General features: G+C 43.2%; 2 protein-coding genes and 1 long non-coding RNA gene across 6 annotated transcripts in view; 1 reads left to right on the top strand and 2 right to left on the bottom strand.

The window, feature by feature from the left end:
• FHIT (fragile histidine triad diadenosine triphosphatase) overlaps positions 1 to 13,744 on the bottom strand; it is a 1,061,423-nt gene that overhangs the window by 566,568 nt on the left and 481,111 nt on the right. The window lies entirely within an intron of this gene.
• The window catches only part of LOC307208816 (uncharacterized protein), a 481,810-nt gene that overhangs the window by 451,440 nt on the left and 16,626 nt on the right, over positions 1 to 13,744 (top strand). The window lies entirely within an intron of this gene.
• On the bottom strand, positions 4,493 to 11,169 carry LOC307209205. Its single transcript, XR_013835419.1, has 4 exons — positions 10,931 to 11,169; positions 10,742 to 10,817; positions 8,979 to 9,134; positions 4,493 to 4,752 (listed from the first exon to the last, which is right to left on the bottom strand). It is a non-coding gene; the product is annotated as an uncharacterized lncRNA (long non-coding RNA).

Genomic DNA, 13,744 nt, shown 5'->3' with positions numbered 1-13,744 from the left:
AGGGCCTTCTCGGTAGTGGCGCCCGCCCTGCGGAACGCCCTTCCAGCAGATGTCAAAGCAATAAACAACTACCTGACATTCAGAAGACATCTTAAGGCAGCCCTGTTCAGGGAAGTTTTTAACGTGTGATATTTTATTGTATTTTTGCTTTCTATGGAAGCCGCCCAGAGTGGCTGGGGAGGCCCAGCCAGATGGGCGGGGTATAAATAATAAATTATTATTATTATTATTATTATTATTATTATTATTATTGGCAAACCAGATGTCCCCCCATCTTACATTGCTGCAATTGGTTCTTCCTGCCTAAATTTAGAACCTTAAATTTTTCCCTATTGAAGTTCATTCTGTTAGTTTGGGCCCAGTTCTCCAATCTGTTAAGGTTATCTTGAATCCCGATTCTGTCTTCTGTGGCATTAGCTACCCCTCCCAGCTTGGTGTAATCTGCAGATTCGATGAGTCTTAACAATATCCGGAGATGCCCAGGTTGGCTACCCCTGCTCTAGAGAAGTACAATTTGCCTCTGGATAACCCCATGTCAATGTCCTTCTTGTCTTTGTGAAAACTGTGATCCACATCTAGATACTAAAAATAAATTTCAGTGTAGTAAGGATGCGGATTTGTACTCTTTATTTTTTTATCTGTATAATCAAAAGTTTCTCTCTTTTCCTGTTCCCTCTCCTGTTCAGCTTCACAATGGCCCAACAGTAATAACGGTCCATCACAGAACGGGTTGCTACAATGCACTCGGTGCCTGACACCAATGCTTCCTAGCAGGAGATATTTGTTTTTATCAGAAGATAATGGTTCCCTGCATAGGCAAGACAACACACATTGCTTATACTGTTTACCTTATACTTTGCAAACTGAGCATCCACTGAGTTTACGAGAAAAATCTACTGAACTATTTATCTCTGTGCTAATAAAATGTGAAACATGCAAACATCCAGCAGAAACATACCCAAGGAAATTCTGAAGGCTCATTTACATTGTTATGGAATACAGACAATTTGGGTTTCACAGGCTGCCAATTCAAAGCTAGTCTTGAATCAACAGACCTTGATTACTTGGCCAGAGAATTCTGGAGGCGGTGTGCACTTAGACATCGCTTTAGCTCAGTCAGAATCACAAGTTACTGCTTACTTGCACTGGATTTTAGCCCTGTACACCTCTGCATCCCTGAAGTCTTAATACAGACAAATCAGAAAACAACAGCTAGAGATGGCATACATAAGTTCAAGGAATAATTTCAATCCTTAAAACCCTACGGATTTTTCATATGGGTTAATTGTACGCAACTTTGGGTAGATAATGCCCAGCATTTAATTTTTTGCTCTTTTCTTCTGCTTCTAAAAAAAACAAAAACTCACTTATTTGGAGAGTATCAGCCTTCACTGAAATTTATGGAGGTGTGTTGATAAAACTGTATGTGTATACCTTCTTTCCAATGAACAGATCCCATATGTACATATACATCTGCCCTTATTCTTCCACTAGTGGTTATAATGGTCTAGTCTAGTTTGTAAGTACACCTAGATAGGTCATGGTCACAGAGCATTGAAAAGGTTAGGGATAAAGTGTAGAAAATGCATAAAATGTTTAAGTTGACTTTCTGTTGTACCCCGAGACCTTAGCGGTCTTCCTGAATTCCTTACTCTCCCTTCCTAAATGAGCAACCAAGGTTGACCTTTGTGACCCTTGTTTCACTACTGCCCAACATCCTGATACCGTGATGGCCACTGTGTCAGTTTCACAGGCAAAGAGCTACAAAGGTTTAGCCAAGTCCTGCGCTCTGAGTCTTCAGCTGGAGTTAGCTGCAGAAGCTACCTGAAATCTATGCTGGTCATCTTCCAGGAAGAAAGAAGAAAAGACTGTTGCAGATTTTAGTCTCATCTAGATCTGTAACATGTAACAGAAGGTACTGGCCTGTATTAGTAAGTGGGAACTAGACGCAACATTTTACTGTTTATTTTCCTACAATTCTGTGCATTTTATTAACAGTACACAAAATGTTTTGTTTGAAGTACAGCTTGTGCTGTTTGATCCAAGGCAGGGGTCAGCAAACTTTTTCAGCAGGGGGCCAGTCCACTGTCCCTCAGACCTTGCGGGGGGGCGGACTATATTCTGAAGGTGTCAGGGAACTGCCATCGGAGCCAGAGGCAGAGGGAAGGCTCCAGAGGGATGCCGGAGAGGGTCCCAGTAGGGAGAGAGGCAGCCCATCCGCTGGGGAAGGAAATCAGCGTAACACCAGTGGAGGGGGGGCAGATGGGGGAATCGGAGAGAAGGGTCCAGGACTCCTCGCCGGAGACCAGCGGGGAGAGCACGGGTCCTCCGCTGCCCACACCCTCCCTGCGCAGAAGACTTCCGCGCAGGGAGAGTAGGAGGAGACTGGGCGTCAAAGAACTTCTTTGCTGGAAGAGGTTCAAGAAACGCCCACTGACGGATTCTGCCAGCGATTGAGACAGCCACGGATGGGTGGCTGTCCGGACAGAAAGGGTTCACCCAGGTAACCCAGCCAGGTGTGGCGCCAACTTACGCACGAGCAACCCCCTAGAATCATTACAGAAGGGGGGAAATGAACAAATTTCTATGCCCCACAAATAACTCAGAGATGCATTTTAAATAAAAGCACGCATTCTACTCATGTAAAAACACCAGGCAGGCCCTACAAATAACCCAGAGATGCATTTTAAATAAAAAAAGACACATTCTACTCATGTAAAAACATGGTGATTCCCGGACCGTCTGCAGGCCAGATTTATAAGGTGATTGGGCTGGATCCGGCCCCCGGGCCTTAGTTTGCCTACCCACGATCCAGGAGTATTCTGTACAACCTGGATTATCTCATCCCACTTCCTTGCCTTGGGCCTCCTAGCCAACCTACAGTTGAGTCCTACTGCTCTCTGTTCAGTAGATGGTGGCAGCTAACTAGCCATTTGGCTATTCAACCGTGGTTTTAATACCACTATGGGGCATTTAGATGCCCAGGTCTACTCAGTGACTGCCAGTGGGTGCCAGGGCACAGAGAGGGCTAAGAAAAGGACACCTGAGTATGTCACAATTTCTTTGCATTTTTTTGGCACAGCAGTATCTACCAGTAAAAACCCCAAATAAGAAGGAAAGGGGGAGGAGACTGCAAATATGAAAAATCAAAATCACATTTCTGTCAACAAACTTTCCAAAGCCTGAATTCTTCCCGTCACTGTGGCACACACCTTAGTTAGATTCCATTTGGATGATTGTAATGGACCCTACATGGGGGGCTGCCTTTGAAAAGTGCTCAGAAACATCAACCAGCTCAAAGAGCTGCAGCCATATTATTTAGGGGGTCTGGGTATAGGGAGCATACAACTCCCTTTTTACAACAGCGCTGGCTACCGGTCTGTTTCCGGGCACAGATCAAAGTGCCCGTTATGACCTATAAAACCCCACATGGTTTTAGGTCCAAGCTAAAACCTGGTGCTGTGCTGTCTTTATTGCAAATATTGGTATGGTTTTAATAGATTTTATACCTGCATGTAGTTTTAATTCTATCCATGTTTGATCGTTTTTAATGGTGGTGTGGTTGTTTTTTCTACAGTACGTTTTAGTGCTTCTTATTTTTATCTGTAAGCTAAAAGGGCAGGGTATAAATAAATATGTATGCTCTCAGAAAGTGTTAGAAGCACTATTGCCCTTGTTTGGGCAGTAGCAGCTGGGGTCCCAATGCCGCAGAAGGGTCCTTAAAAAAATCTGTCCCTGTGCGTTGAAAAGCATCAGGTGGCTGGATGTGGCCGCCACCTTAATTTCCTACAATGCATCCAATGTAGCATCACTCTGGGAAATTGGGAGGGATTGAAATGAAGTTGCACAGGAAAGCTTAGAGCACAGCTACTACCTGGTAGGGCTCCTTCAAACTTGGAGCTGGCCCTGTTTTCCACCTCCAGCATATGGCTACCTTTGAGGTCGGATACACTGTTCCCAGCATCAGAGACATTTGCACCCACACTGTGCCGCATAATCCCATAAATACCCCTTGTCAGGAACTTAAAAACCACCAGCGGTATGCCGTGGTACTATGCTTACTGTCAAAAACCGGTTATGTATATGAGGCTCAAGACTTGCAGAATATGTATTCATTAGCACTTTGGGCAGGTTCCTTATGTACTCCTGTTGTGAATGTCACCATCCTTCAATGATCACAAGAGTGATGGATGCATCAGGAAAATACAATGTTGGCTCAGATTTCAAAGCAGTTTGAGCTCCAATTGGCTTTCGGTTTCCCTAACCAGATTAGAGGAAGAAAGAGAGGCCGGTCACAGCAGATGCCCTGTCTCGGTTCATTACTCAACACCTGTTAAACTTGATTAACGGCCCCAGCTAATTATCTGTTAAGAGTATCTCATGCTGTGAAGGATCCCAGAGGTCTGAAAAGTTGACTTCATTTACATGTTTGTCTCCTTTCACAAGGTCTCTGTTAAACATCGCCCAGAAAAACAAAGCAGAAATCTACACATACGCCCCTCTAAAATATGTATTTGTTGTTGTTGTTGTTCTTGTTGTTACTGAGGGAAGCTATTTTCTTCATTTCCTTTGTGCCCTAAGATTCCTGACAAGTTTACAGATGGAACAAGTTTTCATTTGTTTTTTCTTCTTCTTCTTCTTCTTCTTCTTCTTCTTCTTCTTCTTCAGTTGAGAAAATTGAGCCTCATGTATAGCGATTCTGGGGCTCTCAAATCTGTTTGCCTACGTCTGCTTGGGATTATCCTGTGAGATCTGGCAGTGAATGAAAGTAGTGGTTCAAGAAGATGCTGGACTCCAATCCAGCAGGCTCCTCTTATGCCCTTAGTTTGCCTTCATCTCTGCCTTTTCTCTTCCAGCTGGGAGATCAAATTCAGTACACTAGAGGGGAGGGAGGGAGGGAGGGAGGGAGGGAGGAAAGAAACCCCGCTCAGTGTACTTGATACTGAGGCTATTACATAAATTAGATGGCAAGAATTTTCCCTGAAGGACTCAATTCTCAGACCTTCAGGGAAAGCGGTAGGGAAGTGGGAGGGAAGGAGTGGGTCTCACCTCTGCAATCTACTCAGACCTCTCCCTTCTTGTTGAAACAAGTTTGCATTTGAACTTGGGTCTCTTTCGCGGCAGGCTATTGCTTTTTAATATACAGTTTTTCAGCATTGTTTGATGTCTCTTAGTATCCACTACCTTATTTACTCCTGAGCCTGAAGCTAAACTCCTCAAGTAAAACACATCTAAGGAATTTTGAGATACGGGGGCAGGGGGAATTCAATATTCAGCAACATTACTTGGAGCCAAGAGAGGGAGGACTCATGTACACACAGCTTGGTTTGCTCCTGGATTTTGCTTATACCAAAATGTCTGGGAAATTTTGAGAAGGGAGAAGCACTCCAAGAGTTTCAATAGGACCAGTGAATTTTTTGGGGGAGGTACCACACATTCCCATAAATTTCTCCACCACGTAGGGTCAAACCAGACATAATACTAATCACACCATTAGCCCTTGCTCATTAAATAATAATAATTTTTTTGAATAAATGGCAGTGGGAGAGGGAAGAGAGTGTGGGGAGTCAATCACAATTATGGTGGAGAATCTTATGATGGTCACATTCCTTTGGCCGTAATCTGTCTGGAGGAGTAGATCTGTGATGGGCAGGACCAGAGCTACATTCCACTCTTTCTTTCCCAATATTGTTATCATTCCACACCCTCCCACTCACTCATACTCCATCCACACACACTCACACACAAATTCAAATACACTCATACACACTCAGGCACCCCAACCATTCATCACCCATCCATCCGTCCGTTTTCCAAACACACACACCAGTCACCCACTCATACATACAAGCTTGTACCCGATTCATCTATTTGTTCTCTGTTTCAAACATACATCCTCACACACACACCATCCGTCCATTCACACACAAAAGCCCCTTTTGCCCCTTGACTTTTGGAGACCAAAAGACAGGCTCTGAGTGGTCTGCTGCTGCTACCACTGCAAAGTAAAGAGACCAGGGGATCCTCCTCCCACAGTCTCAAAGCATTTAGCCTCCTTCCTTTGCTTGGAAACCTTTCTCCCTCCATCGGTTAGAAACTTTGCAACCAGGTGACACCCCAAAGTCCTCACTGTAGCCTTCTCAACCATATTTGCAGTGGAAAAGAGCAAGCATACATACAAAAACTAGGCCCCCTTTTCTGCCACCTTGTTTTTCTTTTGATAATGCAGAAGCACCTTCTAAGGACTGGAATAGGTTTTTTTTGCTTGTGGCACCACATTTGATTATCACTGAGCACTGGCGGGGGGGGGGGAGGATTCTTCTAGAATGACTATCCAGAACTGGTACACCAAACTTTGAGACATGGCAATAATGGAGAAACAAACGTGTAACCTTAAGGCACTCAAAAGACCAAGAAACCCAGAGGCAAGAGATTTGGTTTTCAACCTCTTGGAGTGATTCCCCCACCCATTTTGTTAATTGGGGAGATGATGAGAAACAAGTCCCAGTCAGGTATGTACATAGATTTGGGACTCATAAGCAGTTCATTCAGATTCATAACAGCAGTCCAGAGCTGGGAGATACAGTTAGAGAAATTACAGGATAAAAGCTGAAGTGCATGAGAGGAGGGCTGAGCAAGTGAAGGTTGGAATAATAATAATATTATTATTATTATTAATAATAATAATAATAATAATAATAATGTTTTTTATACCCCGCCCTCCCCAGCCAAGGCCGGGCTCAGGGCGGCTAACAAGCAATAATAAAAACAAGTTGAATGAATACAACTTAAAAACAAGATTAAAATACAACAATTAAAATAATGAAACATTAAAATATTAAAATGCAGCCTCATCACAGGAGGAGAAAGGAAAAGGGAAAAGGAAAGAGGGGAGGGAATCAAACTGGCTCCAAGCCAAAGGCTAGGCGGAACAACTCTGTCTTACAGGCCCTGTGGAAAAAAATCAGATCCTGCAGGGCCCTGGTCTCATGAGGCAGAGCGTTCCACCAGGCCGGAGCCAGAGTTGAAAAGGCCCTGGCTCTGGTTGAAGCTAATCTAACTTTCTTAGGACCCAGGACCACTAGGGTCTTGCTATTTATGGACCTTGAGGCTCTGCGTGGGGCATATCAGGAGAGGCGGTCTCATAGGTACGAGGGTCCTAGGCCGTGAAGGGCTTTAAAGGTCAAAAGCAGCACCTTAAATGTGACCCTGTACTCCACCGGGAGCCAGTGCAGCTTGAAAAGCACTGGGTGAATATGCTCCCATGGCAAAGACCCCATGAGGAGCCTCGCTGCAGCATTCTGCACCCACTGGAGTTTCTGAGACAGCTTCAAGGGCAGCCCCGCGTAGAGCAAATTACAGTAGTCAAGCCTGGAGGTGACCGTCGCATGGATCACTGTGGCCAGGTCGGGAATGTGAAGGTTGTGTTTGTAAGAGAACCTTGAGAAAAGCAGGAGCTATAACTATGGGGGAAGCAGTAGGGAGGGAAAGGTAAGGAAAAGGCTAAACCAGTGATTAAACCAGTAACAGCTGGTAAAAGGAGGCGGCATTGCCATATGTGGATATAACTACCCTTTTGCTTCCTCTTTGCTTGAAAAGTGTCTAAATACTGCTGTTTGAAAGACTTGATGTGGGCCACTCCCTCACTTGGGGTCTTGGGTCTCACTGCATTGCAATGCTTTTGAAAAAGATATCCTGTCTAGCTGACAATTCCATTCCAGGCGCTGATATTTCTGACAATTTGGTGTCAGAAGTGGCAAGAAGCTGCTTTTTAAGGATAGTCCTGAAGATGGCCTAAATGTCAGAGAAATGGGGGGGGGGGTGCAATTTAAAACTACAACTACTCTTCTGCACTCAGGATTTGATGTTACCAACCATTGTGATACATGGATATTCCATTTAGATGTGTGTATGCTGGATATGTTATTTTGGGAGTATTGCTTGTTTCTTATTATAAAAGTTCTTTAAAAAACCCCCACACAAATTCAAAAGGTTGCCAAAAAAACAACCCGCAATACACAGAGTCAAAGAGGGAGCCACAATGAGACAAAAGAGGAGGTGAGTTGAGCAGCGCAAGCACTAGAAATGGAGCCATGGCTGAGGAGGAAGGGGCAGCACTGACCCCAGGGAAGCCAGATGCAGCCTGACTGGTGTGCTTCCACATGTTGGACTACAACTTTCATCAGCCGTGAGCATCGGCCATGCTGGTTGGGCTGATCTCCAACAATATTTGAAAGGTCGTGGGTTCCCCACTCCTGGTTGAAACCATGGTCCCTATCTGGATGCCTCCTCCATCACTGTTGCTACTTGTTTTATTTTTTCCATTGTGTGCTTAAAAAAAGAAATGCATTGGAATTTGTACATTGCCTAGGGAGGATTTGTATCCTGAAAGGCAGGACAGAAATGTTGTTGTTGTTGTTGTTGTTGTTGTTGTTGTTGCCATTGTCGTCGTCACCACCACCACACCTCTAGTCTCTAAACTCCAATGTAATTTTTTTAAAAAACATGGCTACCAAACTGCAAGTAAACCAACTGCAGTGGCACCTCGGGATGCGAACGGGATCCATTCCGGAGCCCCGTTCACATCCTGAACAGAACGTAAGATGCGACAGCGCGTCTGTGCGTGCCGCTTTTCGCCACTGCCGCGCATGTGTGTGACGTCATTTTGACCGCCTGTGCATGCGCGAGCGGCGAAACCTGGAAGTAACGCACTCTGTTACTTCCGGGTCGCTTCAGAGGGCAACTCAAAAGCACTCAACCTAAAGCGTATTTATCCCAAGGTATGACTGTACGCTGCTTTAATGGTTATTTGCTTATCAACCCTAAATCAATGCTTTGAACGGAAGGATCTACCATGGAATTTCCATTATTCAAACTCCAACCGGCAGACTTTCATCCATTGCCCATTTTCACCCCAAATGCTTCATCTCTGTCACTGTATGGAATCCTCTCTTTTGTTTATCCAAACTTCCAGTTACCTGAATATTTTAGAGCTCTCCTGTTTGGAATTGCAAGGTCACATCCAATTTTATCTTCTCAAATAAGTCTTCCTTGTTCCCTCTTAACCTGAACTAATGGTACCCTATGGACATTGCACTGTGGAATAAATGCACCTCTTGGTTCAGAGCTGAAACCTGAGGGGGAGAAAAACAACTTATTGCTGTAATTGAGCTTCAAGTAATTCCAATACAAACAAATTTTCAGTGTGGTTTTGGTTTTTGGCTGCTGGAAGATTAGCTGCTTATCTATCCCAGCACGATAGATAACAGCTCCTCTCTCTATTGTAGGCTAAGCATCCAGTACCATAGGGCAGGAAACCGCCAAGAGACACCATTTACAAAACAAAGATAAACCATCATTGTTGCATTTATTTGGGTTTTTTGCCCACAGTCAATCCTGATCTACCTATCTGTGCTGAAAGTGAACATGTGTTTCTCTGCTCCAGCAAAGGAAGATTTCAGGGTGTGGACAAGGCATCAGGGTAGGGGATTTCTGAGGTATGTGTGACAAAGGTGGGAAAGGTTAACCCCTTCCCACCCACAATGTGGCCATAGGAAGACAGGGGAATTCCTTGCTGGGTCTTTTTAAGAGGTACAACTAGTACTAGCATGCTGTTTAATGCCCTATATTTATGTAGTACAGTGGTACCTTGGGTTACATATGCTTCAGGTTACATATGCTTCAGGTTACAGACTCCACTAACCCAGAAATAGTGCTTCAGGTTAAGAAATTTGCTTCAGGATGAGAACAGAAATTGTGCTCCGGCGGCATGGCGGCAGCAGGAGGCCCCATTAGCTAAAGTGGTGCTTTAGGCTAAGAACAGTTTCAGGTTAAGAACAGACCTCCGGAATGAATTAAGTACTTAACCCGACGTACCACTGTATATCCCTGAAACTCTGGACTCACATCAATGGATTTACCTTCTAAAATACGTTTAATTTATCTTAACTAGGGATGAGGGAGAAATTTGATTCTGTTTGCATTTAAAGGCAAACTTACCCAATCTGCACTGTTCAAAACAGTACATGAACTGGAACAGAGCCGTACTTTGAAATCTGCAATTTTCTGAATTTTTCAGTGCCCACCACCAGTCAAGTAATGCATACAAAATTGCACCAACCAGAGTAAAAGGCATTAAAATGCATATATTCATGAAAATAACACACAAAAATGAACTGAGGAAATTGCTTAGCAAAAAAAGTGTACAATAAGCAAAATTGCACAAAGAATGTGCGTATTAGGAGAAATTTGCACAAAATGCTGGTGATTTTTCATAGCAGAGAGATCCAAGGTGACACTGGGCAAATGTGATGTCACGAAAGAACTCTTAACTCTTAAAGCTGGAATTTTGCTAATAGTTTGAAAGAGAATGGCATGACACTAATATGAGGACAAGCTGCTGGGGTGGGTAGAGGAAGCATTATCCTTCATATGAATTTTTTTTTTCCAAACTAAAAACTCTTCTTCACTACAGTGCCATAAATTATACAAAGTTCGTCCTATTTTCCATCATGTTAATGTCTGTTACTGGAGAACTATCAGAGGTAGAAAACGCTGAAAGAATTAAAGTCTCTAGAAGCTGCCAGACCTAACAGAGAGCAGTAAAAGAACTGCATTACTTTAAAAGTTGGGATCGGAATTTGTTTCCCCATTAGGTCAGCAAGTCTCCGCATACTGCACATATGCTGTAAATTTTATGAAGTGTATTAACTAAGTTTATTAATATTTGAAAATTACTCACAAAATCAATTGCAGAAAGAGAGCTGAAATATTCACTACCATGTTCCAGCCCTAGCAGAACTTCAAACTGTCTTCTGCTGCATAAATAAAAGAGGCAAAACATACAGAGTTTTCATTTCAAAGCATTGCCAGCCTTTACAGAATCCCATAATAGTATTTCCTCCCCCCTCTCCCTCTCTCTTGGAATTACCATATGGTTTAATGTGCTTTAAGATTTTTTAACTGATGGTCCTTTAGCAAATTTCTGTGCTTTTGCTGAGGGGCAATTAATTGTGATTTGAATGATTTCATCAGCAATCTAAAAGCTACAAAGGCAGAGTCAAGCAACGATACAAATACGAACATGATTCCTTCCTGGTTGGCTAAAACTATTCTGTTTTCAGGTGGACAGGACACAAATGCGGACATGGAATCTCCCAGAAACTGCAAGATAAAAGAAAGGAATGAAAAGAAGGGCGAACAAGCTAACAGCCAAGTGAGGCAAAAGGTTATTTTGTCCAGCCTCCTCTATCCAAACCTGGCTAGCCAGGTGCCTCTGAGAACATCACAAACTGTTGCATGAAAGAAATGGCAAGCAGGAAAAAGGACTGCGCAAGAAGGAATTGTTTTAAAATACTGGGAAATACAGTAAAGTTCAATATCAGGAGGAACTTCACAGCAGCAATTTCAGACAAGCAACATGATAAGCTGTAATGTGGAAGCGTTAAGGATTGCCCTCACTTTGAAATGCCCTTATGGGCTGCGTGGCATTGTGATGTCCTTGTGTTCCCTGAAGAATCCTTGATTGGCTCAGAGTGATATAGTTCAGGAAGCAGTTTGCTTTGCTTGTTCTCACTGATGTCATTATGCAACCAAACCCGAACAGCTATGTGGACAGGTCCGTTTCCCAGATGAAGAAGACCAAAGATGAAGGGCCATAAAGCTGTAGTGGACTGGGGAATGGATGGTCAACAAGCAGACACACTTTACATACATGTTGTAGTTCCAGTTGTTACCCTACTCCCCACAAAGCTAAAATTTCCACCAGGTAAGAGAGGGCAAGGAATGAGATTACTCTATATCTTAGATTAAAATCTGAGCCAGAGTTTCATTCATTGGGTCAGAGATAAAGTAAATGTCTCTGAAACCTCTCTAATCTAGAGATCAACTTTGTTTTCCACTAGAAATAAATTTTTCAACAGCAATCTTGTGGCTGAAAGATCAGAGTCCACTTTCAGATTTTAGAATTAATATTGTGAGAGCGTAGAATTCTTCTTTAGATATTAAACTCGTGGACTCTAGTCTGTTGAAACACATGCCATAATAAAATGTGCTGGTCTTTACAGTGCTATAAGACTCTTGTTGGAAAAGCAGGCATGATCTCTGGCCAAGTATTGGGATCCGCCAGGGAGGATGGTGAATATAAATGGAGATCTAGTGCTGCTAGGTTGCCTGCCTCAGTAAGATGCTTACTTTAATTTCCTGATTTTTTTTCTTCAAACCAAGCCAATCTGCTTTATTGCATCTTCAGTCAGTTCAATTAACAAATAAACAAAACATTACGCTTCTGGTACTGCATGAAGTGTGTATTGTGGCTGCACACTTCATTAATTGGAAACCGACATATGGCAATTTTTAGGTCACTGTTGCACCACTGAAAACAGACACATCCATCAATGCCAACATCTCTCATGTGCTGAGCAGCACCCACTGCTTTTAGCAAAAGGGTTAACATTATTATAAAAGGAAGATGAAATGGAATACTGTACTGATATGTTTCTAATGAAAAGGGCTACGTTTTAGGAACGCATTGCTGACAATCCTCAGTGTTAACTGAATGAGCACAGGGAAGCACCTAAGCTGTCATTTGTCTTGTTCTGTTCTGTTTTTAAATCATCCTTATTCCACTTTTTGAACCTCGGGTAGAACCCCTCAAGGAGGCTTGCAATCACAAGTTAAAAGTATAATACAAGCATAATAAATGAAATAAATAAAACAAAACCGTGTAAATTATAGGTAGGAACTTGAGAAATCAATTCAAGAATGTGTGTGTGTGTGTGTGTGTGTGTATCAGCCACCCTGCATTGATTACTCCCCCGCCTTATGTGACCATAACAGAGCATAAAATATTGTTGTTGTTGTTGTTGTTGTTACTGTTACTGTTACTGTTATTTCATTTATGAATTGCTTCCTACAAAGCATCTTAAAGCAATTTCACAATACAAAAAACTACGGTATCCCTCTGGCCTTATTTTGCACTGACAAACGTGAACTTTGATGATGGGAAACAAAGAGGAACGGTGCTTTGCACACAAAATGAGTCCTGTGCACAGAATTGTCTGGCCTAACACAGGTAGAAACTTGCACATGTCGCTAAATCTTCTCTCTGTGGGGGGGGGGCCGCTAGGGGCGCATTGGAAGATGGCCGACAATTCCATCTCTCCGGCTCACATGAGGTAATTAAGAGGCTGATATGGGAGTATGCAGCCTCCCTTGTTACCCCAAGCGAATGGGGAACACTGCCTTGCCTGCGGTTGCCATAAATCACCCCTGGATTCGAAAGAAGGGGGTGAGGGCACTAGGCACACAGCCCTCATGGGAGACGGCTCTCCCTGACGCTGTCTCTGATCGCGCAGCCTAGTTGCAGGAGCTCAAAATAATTAGAGAGAAGCAAATGCACATATTTCAAGCGAAGAACGGGAGTTAAGACTGCTAATTGAAGTGACCTCTGTGAAGTGGAGCAATCGGTTGGATTTAACAGGAAAACATAACAAGAAGAAGATACATCAAAGGGTCGGTATGTCGGAATGGGACGGAATGGGGGGGAACTCTTTTTTTTCTTTTATCTTATGTGATTACCCAACAACCCTCCCCCCAAAAAGAACCATTGCAATTACTGATTATAAGCGGGATGATTAAGAACTGTGTGGAAATGAATTACTAATCAAAGACATGGTTTGTGAAACATCGGGGAAGGAATGAAGAGCCTTTGGAATGGCGCAGTCATAAAAAGAGACTTGTTTAG

Source organism: Podarcis cretensis (assembly GCF_951804945.1).
Source record: "Podarcis cretensis genome assembly, chromosome: 2".
Lineage (NCBI taxonomy): Eukaryota > Metazoa > Chordata > Lepidosauria > Squamata > Lacertidae > Podarcis > Podarcis cretensis.
The sequence above is the reverse complement of the archived record's forward strand: the minus strand, read 5'-3'. Positions and strand labels throughout refer to the sequence as shown.